Raw genomic sequence first — 9386 nt, 5'->3', positions numbered from 1 at the left:
TCCTATGCAAGCAAAATCTAATTTCTGCTGAGTTAAGAAACGAGTACTCTACTGCATTTCATTATTACTTCTGATTCTGTTTAAGGAAAGCTAAATTGCTGTTATGAAAAGCAGGACTAGGTAAGTCTCATGACAGTAAAAGGTTAATGCTACATTGATTCCAAATCTTCCGCTCTCCTCTACTTCTGCACAAGACATCTTTCTTAGCTGTTGGCTTTGCATTGTGCCACAACAGCTTCTCAAACAATTCTGTACCCCTAGACACTGCAAGAGATTGTAATAAAGTGGATAGTTAAAAGTAAATACCTAGCTAAACAGTTTGCAGAAAACACACTCAAGATAAATAGCCTTTTTATGGAGAAAGGATGGATGCAATCAGGGAATAAGCATTTAGGCCAACAGTATCTAGAGGTCTGTAGTTAAATTTGGATACAGGTTGTCAAATATTTCTGTCTAATGCCATCACACAACTTTTTTTTTCTCCTTGCCAAGCTAGACCTAGGGTTGTTTTATTGTACTGTCCAAATTACATGAGATCTTAAAACCTCTTCATGGAATTTGTACATGCCCAGTTAATAATTTAAGTCCAAGAACGTGATTTAAGGTAATAAATACATAAATAAATAAATAATTAAAATCATTAGGGTAAGAGATTCCCATTCTAGATGCCAAAAAAGCCATCCAATTGTAAAGGAGACTAGGAGAGCTCATGGGAAATAAATCCGTTGGGATCGCATATATAGTACCTGGTTAGATTATTTTCCAGTTTATTCAGAAGCTAGAGAAAAAGACAGGATGGTTAGGAACTGTTTTTCAAAGGTAAGTCACAAACTTAGATGCCTCTCATAAGTGTCTGAAACATTATTTGTTGAACAAAGGAATCAAATAATTTCATAGACACCTTTTTAACTTACTGCACTTCCCGCTTCTTTCTTCTGTAACACTTTTAGAAGGCCAACAATTGGCAATGAAAGCAGAAAACATAGTGAATACAAGGGTAGATGAAACTATAAACACCCGGTACCTCAAATATGAAGGAAAAACTGCTTCTAGTGCTTTTTCAATACGTGTCTGGTAGGAAAAAAAACAAAAAAAAAAATCCCCAAAGAAAGAAAGTTTTTGAAGCAGGAAGAGTTTTTTTTAACTTATTCAAGATGCAATCAGGGTATTCAAGGAGATGGAATGACTTAATTCTATTGTTAGGAAGTAAGAGGACAATAGGTTTGGATAGAGAATTATATATAACACTGTCAAAAGGTCTGGGGTTTTTTTCAAGTTTTCAAGAAATAGTGTGAAGAGAAAGTAATGAACAGAAATACATATCTTTCTCTGGCACATTTGTTAATAAATATTTATTTCTATTTTGTCTTTTCACATCTACAAGGACCCAGCCCTAAGAAAACAAATGGAGCCCATATAAAGAAACTTGTACTACAAGTGTATGTATGCTAGATGTTCATTTCTGAAGCTTCTCTGGACAGAATCATGACAAACTTTTCAGAACAACTTAAAAAAAATCTTAGTCAAAGCCCTTAAGGTCTTTAAGAAAGTAATTCAATCCTTTTTCAATTTTCATAGATGCTTCTGAGATTTGTTTCCAACTACTCCTAGAATTATTTTTCCAGTAATCTGTATTCACATTCAGAAATTCCTAACTACTTTTAATACAACATTTTATTTTACTTTTGCAATGCATACACTTCTTCGAGATTAACGTAAGTTTTTAGAATTCTAGGCAATTAATTTTGTAAAAGACTTCTGGAAGGCATACAAACCAATCCCTGTCTTAGCATGATGCTTCCATCAGTGAAGTTCTCTGAGTATAGTCTAATCAAGTTTGGTCTTGCACCCTACATGCTGGGCAGTTGTTTCAGTTCCTGAACATCCTGACTCCATACATTTATTTCTAATATCTAGACAGAATTTTCCGTGCTGCAACTGGTATCTGTTGTTGCTGAAAGAATGGAAAAATACAGTTACCCTATTAAATCTGCAGCTGTCTATCACACAAGTAGATCTAGAAGTGTTATTGGTCTAAAGTTTGATTCTTTATTATAACTAACATCTATCCTAATTAAAATCACAGCTCTGCTGGTATTTAAATAACATTAAAATTAATAGTGAATCACATCACTTCTTGGAGGTGCATTTCTCTTTGTTTGCAGTAGTTGTAGATAACAAGAGATGCTTCCATAATCTTCTCTTAAATCTGAACACATCCAGTCCTTTTGCCCTCTCCTGCCATGTCATAAGGTTGTACATGTGCACTAATCATGTTAGTTAGCCTTTGCTGGCCTTACATCAGTATGTCAATGTCTCTCTTTTAAATAAAAAACTCAATTTTTGCCTGAACTTTATATGTACCAAGTGCAGCCAATGGAAGAGAAAAGAAAATAGCCTAGCTGTCAGATTCAAAAAATAGGCACAGAAAGAATAGAAAAAAAGAAGAAAAGAAAACAAAATGAATTCAATGTGCTAAACACAGAGGCTCCAAAAGGATTCTGGCAGTCACTGTATGCCTTTAATCACAGGTTCCTTTCAGAGACTTAGTCTGCAGAACAAAATTTTGAAATCCAGTTTGGTCTTAATTGTAGTTTCATTAATATGGGTGTGCATTTTTCTGTTTGGTGTTATTTACTCACTAACTTTTATTTGGTGAGCTTCATTTTCTCATTATTAATTTTAATGTGAATTGAACACCAGCAGAGCTGTCACTATAATTAGAAGAGTTAGCTATAACAGTAAACAGAACTTTATGCAAATACAGAATTGTAGATTTGCTTGTGTGATAGATAACTGAGGGTTTAATACAGTGACTGCAATTTGTAATTATTCCAGTTTTTATCCTTTAAGCAGTATGCTTAAAGTCTTTTTTGATATAGTCCAAAATAAACTGGAAATTTATATTCATGGCATATATTTTTGACAGTGTACTTCCATGTCAGAGATTCTTGCAGCAGCTTGTAGCAGGAGACTTAAGCTGTGACACAAGTGAAAATAGGGTCATGTCCTTGTTTTAAGTCTAACGTGGGGTTGGACTTGAAGGATGAATTTTGGGTGGAGATTAATAATTTTCAGTCTGCACAGAAGCATAGCTTTATTTTTTTTATTCCTAGCCTGTAGCTCTGATGTCTGGAAAACAAAAGTTGCTCCTAACATTCCTAGTAAATCTACACCTATGTTTTGTGTCTGGGCAGCCTCAAGCACAGGTACAGTGGCACCATTTAGTGTGTCTCTTAGGCAGGTATGTTCCTATAATTATAGACAAAGATGGGAATATTTGCACTGTGTTATATTACTGCAGATGTGTTACTTCTGCCACCTGAGAATTTCCTCCTAATTTCATTGCTATTTCCTAACCTACTGTCACTAAATGAAAAGTCAACTGAAAAATAAGAATTTTGAAAAATGATAAATGGCTTGAAGATTCTGTCTTTGAAACAGCCTAATAAGATTTTAATTTTCAGAGGCAACATGCCTTTAGTTAGGTATATTCATAACCACTAAGAATTTAGAAATTCAAAGTCTTTCCTCAGAAGCAGTCCTCTCACTGAAAATTGAGTGTCCTCTTATATATAAGGTTCACATTTCTCATATTTTTCCTATTTGTTAATTCTTTTAATAATTACTAATTTAGTTCATATTTTTAATCTACTTACTGTAAGCAAGTAAGAGTTAATCTGAAATATTGTGTTCCTTAGACTGTTTCTGAAAAAAAGGAGCCTTTGGTGAAATATTGAAAGAGTCCCCATGAAATCCTCATTTATTTTATTCTACTAATACAAGTACACTTAGGAATGGAAAGAGAATTGGCTTTATCAGTCCCAGTGCAGGAAAATAAACTATAAGGACAATGAAACTGTCTCCTTATTCATAAAATAAGAAGAGGAAACAAGAAGTATGCGAGCAATGCCTTGCAAGTATGGAAAGTCTTCAGCATAGTGTCTATTTTTAACTTGGAACTGAGCAGTGCAGTTAAGTAAAAAAAAAAAATTACTTTTTAGTAGAGGAGCAGAACTCTCTAGATCTTCACATTATTTTAACTTGGATGAACAAGTGAGATTATATTATATTAGTTCATTATTTTGAGAAATTAATTTCTGAAGAACTTAAAAAAAAATTTACTCTGTTTTATCTTAATATTTTCTTACAATTTTATTTTCTATTGATTTACCTTACATGACTTCTGTTAGTTGCTCTATATAGTGCAAATTGTTTTATCAAGCTGTGAGAGATTGTGTAACTAACCTACTAAAACAACAACAAAAGAAAATAGCAAGAGAAGAGTAAATCTGACTAGGCTTTTAATAGGCCTATTTTGAATTAAATTGGACTGTAGAACACTAGAATGAAAAGTTTAAGATGAGCTTGACTCAGTTCTTTATCTTTGGATGAAATAAAATATGTTCAAAATATTTTAGAACTAACAAATATCTGAAGAATTTAACTAAGGATTTAATGAAATAAATTGTGCACTGTAAGTCCATTAATCTTCTGCAATATGATAGTGCCGAGTATACAAATATTTTTACTAAGGAGAAATAACTGCTTTAAAGAAAAATCAAGATCAATACTTGTGTTTAACAAGAGATACATTAATATCATAAAGGAACCTATTACCACAGTTTCTATACTTCAGTGATCTCTGCAGAGAACCAACATTTATGACAATCATCACATCAGAATTGAAACTTAATACAGCACTACATATATGTGGCATATTCTTATGCCACAATGTGTTGCATTAATAGAAATGGTTACTTTATATTTTGGCACTTTTCTTATCATAATCCTTTATATCCATATTAAGAATCTTTCTGATTTCATACAGAAGTTTATATCATTCAGATGGAACAAAATATTTCTAAAAATTCTGGCTTATTTTTTCTAATTTTTTTTTCTTGTAATCAGAGGATGTGATTTGTAACAACTTTTTATGTTAGAAGGAATGGTTTCTTTTAGCTTTTATGCAACTGATTAGAAAACAAAATTACTCTAGCTTTGTTTAGAAATGGATATCCTATTCATATTTTTGTCCATGGTTTTAGAGAAAAGACAGCTATTATTTCAGAAAATCACTTATACTTAATGACAACCAGAATTAAGTTAGAGGGGTAGCTATCAAGAATTTTTCAACAACAACAACAACAAAAAAAGAGTTTTTCTTTAAATGAAATTTGGTGGGATATAGAGTAGAAACTGATACTTGAAAGTAATTGATACAGGAAAACATTCTTCCCTTATTACAATAGTTTTCATTTGGTTTGGTTATTTGCAGAAAATCATCTTTAATTTATGAATTGCTTGTTAGACAATAACTGTACCCATTCTTTACATTTAGGTTTAACTAATTCAAGTGGGTGCTCTCTGTAGAGATTAGCTTAGCTCTTCTTGTGTAAAAGAAGATATGTGTGCATTTAGAGACAGCAGGCCAACATAGCATTTAAATTTATGTTTCAAAAATTTGAGCTTTAAATACGTACTCCAGATCAGAGCTTGTGTGGGTAAATGCAGTCTGCTTTATTACTGCAATGACATACTTATAGCCACCTGGAGTCCCAGCTGGGAAAGTTGTCACACAGCATAATTCAGAATGCCCCTGGTGGAAGGATTATTATTTTCAGTTCTATTGCATAGATTTTAGCCTCTTTTATTAAATCTAACATAATAGGACAATATGTGTCTGAAGTAGACGTCTTTGGTATGTATGAAAACAAAGCATAAACCTATTCAAAACTTGGCAAAACTATTAATTTTAATTCTGTTTAAAGGTTTACAACATTTTTATTAGTTGAAGTGCTTTGAAATTTCCATTAAAAACTTTGTGTTATGTTGTGTCTGGTAAGTTTAATGTTCTGGTTACTCTTTCTCCAGGTATGACTTCATTTTGCTGAGTGAAAATGGATCAAATAGATAGTATAATACAGAAATGACTGAAAAAGAAAATAATTATATGACACCGTATAATATTTTCCCTCTTTAAATTTAAATATTAAAAAAAGTTTGATAGGTTTTAAACCAGTTGAATGCTGTAGGCATACATTTTTTTAAAGGTAACAGTTCACTGCTATTTCTAAACAAAATCATATCATCCTACCAAAGGATTTAATTCTTTTTGCTAATGATGTGGAATGACAGCCAATTTTAATGTCTCTGTAGAACTCTTTCTGACAAATCCATTAGAATCACTGCTGTGATATTTTTAAAGGTGCATTTCAAGCCAACCAATCACTCTGTATCTTCAGATGGAAATTATCAGAATGACTTGATTTGAACATGGACTCTCCCCAGCTGATGCTACTCATCAGAGTCACTGGACAAGCAAGTGCTTTCAGCTTAATGACTGCAGTTGTGGTTCCCCTCAACAGCTGGCTGCTGGCAGCACCTGCTTCACTTGAGGCATTGAACTTAGTATGGGAATGCACACTGAGTAACTAAAATACCTGAGACCGACTGGCAAAATTTTTATTACTGCATCCAGTTTATGCTGTTTCATTTCTTTGATTAGAAGTGCAAATAATTTTTTTTATGAAAGTAAAGCATCATAGTGACTTAAGAAAGGTCTTGAAGTCTGAAAAAAAACCAAAAATCACTCTAATCTTCAAGGGCAAGAAGGAAGTTGCAGTGAAGTATGTGCTGGCCAATTTCACTGTCATTCTGGGAAAGGTGGTGGAGCAAGGCTGCACATGGGATCAAGGGTTCTGCTTCCTGGGGACATTCGTAGTGGAAGCAGCCCCAGATCACCTGCTACTGAGCTTCAAGACTTGTCAGGGTCCTTCTTGCACAGCTGCACTGCGTGGCCATTGACATGTGGACCCACATGATGACTCTCCTCCCTGAGAGCAGTTCTCTCCCACTTTCCTTCCCTAGGCCAATCTACCCTGCAGGCTCCCCACCACTGCTTCTGTGGGGACAAGTTCCACATCTTCCACTTAATCTTTTCCATGCTGCTGCCAAGGGAAGAAGTTGGAGTGTGGGTTTAGAACAGCGTCTATCTTATTCCCCTAAGGGCATGCCAGGAAACTGTTCTGTGCTGAACACACACAGAGCAGCAAAAATCTCAGCTCCAAAAAGATCATGTTTGACATCTCATACAAAAGAAAGGGTGAAGCCCTTGGAAAGGTCACAAAACAGAAGAAGACCCCACTGGGAAGTTTGATCTGGTCCTCTGGTCACAAAATGGTCAATGAAAGCTGGCCCTTGCCTCCTCCCAAGACACTTAAGGCACCCAGTACTTCTGCAGCATCCAGACAGTACCAGCCCCACCCTCAGAGCCCTCAGAAAATGCAGGGCATAGGAGTAGCAAGGGTGGTTCTCAACCCCACTGATTTAAAACGAAAAGATTTTTAAATATTTTTTGGTCTCAAATCAATGGATTAATTTATGTTTGTAGATACTCTCATCCAAGCAATCAAAAAACTCTTGCATCTCAACAACGTATGAAAAATATCCTGTCTGTGGCCATACAAATAATAGGGGTAAATTCGTTACAAGTTAATATCTAAAAATCCAATAAAAATTAAAGGGAAGCACCTGAAGGATGTACTATGGTAAATATGAGCCAAGCAGCCTTGGATTCTTTTAATAATGCCTTTAATATTGCAACTATCTATAAGTAAGTTTAGTCAAAAGTCACACTGATATTTTATTTGCAATGAGAGAGGCATTTAGGTGAAAACAAATGAAACTTCAAGAAATGTAGAATCCTTAAGAGACAACAGCATCACTTTCAACTTCCCATGAAATTCTTTCTGAACTCTGCTTCCCTAGCTGATCATCTCTGATTCTGTAAGCATAGATCCAATGGCACAATGGTTAGTAATTTTTCATCTTCACAGAGGTAGGTTAAAAATACCAAAAATGTGGAGTAAATGTAACAGCTCAAGGGTGTCACTCTGCCCTTGTACATTCACACAATTTATGTTCCATATTATTTTGAAAGGACAGATGGCACTACAAGTGAGCTACATTCTTGTGTTTATAAGGTTCAGTGCTAGTGTCCTGGCTCAGAAGAAGACTTCTGTGATGTATAATATTCGGTTGTGACAGCCCCTAAGTAGTACTCATAACCAAGCTGTCATGCACTATTTAGTATTAGGGTGGGAGAGAAAATGACTTGGTGGGAGGGTTAATTCCAAACACTTTGCTAAAGGAGATTGCTACAGTCCATTAGCTGCAAGCAGCTGAGCAGATGAAGAAAGCTCCTCACAGTCACACATTAACTCTGTATAGCTTTATATATATATATGCATATTCCGTAGCATGTGTATAGTTGTATGACTGATAAGGGATTATAGGCTAAGTGGAAATGAAATAGCAAATCATTTTTAGATGTACAGATGATTTTATACGGTTTATATTTATGAAGCTCTAGTATTTGATTCGCTTCTCTATTAAGATGATTAAGGATGAGTTTTTAAAAGGGATTATGCATCTGAAGTTAGGTGAAATTTTAGCACTGATCACCAGAATTTCAGAAAATATTTCTTACTTTTACTTCCAGTTCTAAGCAGCCTGAATGTTCCAGGTACAGCAAGAGAAATGTAAACTTAAATGAGCAAACACAGCATGAGTAATGAGTAATGTTTAGCCAAAAGCCATAACAAAGTAATGCAAACAGCCTACAGGTCACAGTTAACTTATCAAATGGGTTAGCATTTATTAAAAGCTAGGAAAAAAAGGTTTTGATGAATGGGGATTGATTTTCAAAAAAGTCAGATGAATTAGCTGGTTTATTTTGTAACGAACCATTGGACTACTAGGTGAAAGTCTGCAACAGGTCTTTTCCTTCTTCTCTCGTAAAGGGTATACCTCCTACCTTTTTCTTTGCTTCTTAACTAGCAGAAGTAAGTAAGCAAATAAGTAAGCCTGACTATATAGAATAATGAGATGCCCTTTTATTTCAACCAAATACATGGTTAATTCTCTGAGGTATAAGCCTTTAAGGGTATTAATCCCTATGTTTCAGAACAGCTAAAGTCTGTAAGGTGAAAACAAGAAATACTTGTGATTTTCTGCCTTTTCTGATAACTACGTATCACAGGAAAAAATTGGATTTTCCTTCACGTTAATCAAATTAGCACAAAAGTGCATTTCCACTCATTTTATACATGTATATTAAAAGAAATTTGGAAGAAAGAGATTTTTGGCTTGTTTCAATTTTAGGTCTGTCTTCTACAAGTTTGATGCTAACCTGCTGCAACTCCTTGACTAGATATGTGTCCTTCTAGCAGTCTTTCAAGATCACATAGTCTTTAATATATACTGTAAAGAATGAAATTTTAAAATCTTCAAGAGGTATAGATCATTATATATTTCCAATCAGATTGTTTACTTGTTAAATTTGAAACATTATTAAACTATATATGCAGGGGGAAAATGGCTAG

Source organism: Sturnus vulgaris, chromosome 1 (genome assembly GCF_052056855.1).
Source record: "Sturnus vulgaris isolate bStuVul1 chromosome 1, bStuVul1.hap1, whole genome shotgun sequence".
In the NCBI taxonomy this organism is placed as follows: domain Eukaryota; kingdom Metazoa; phylum Chordata; class Aves; order Passeriformes; family Sturnidae; genus Sturnus; species Sturnus vulgaris.
This window is presented reverse-complemented; position numbering follows the sequence as displayed.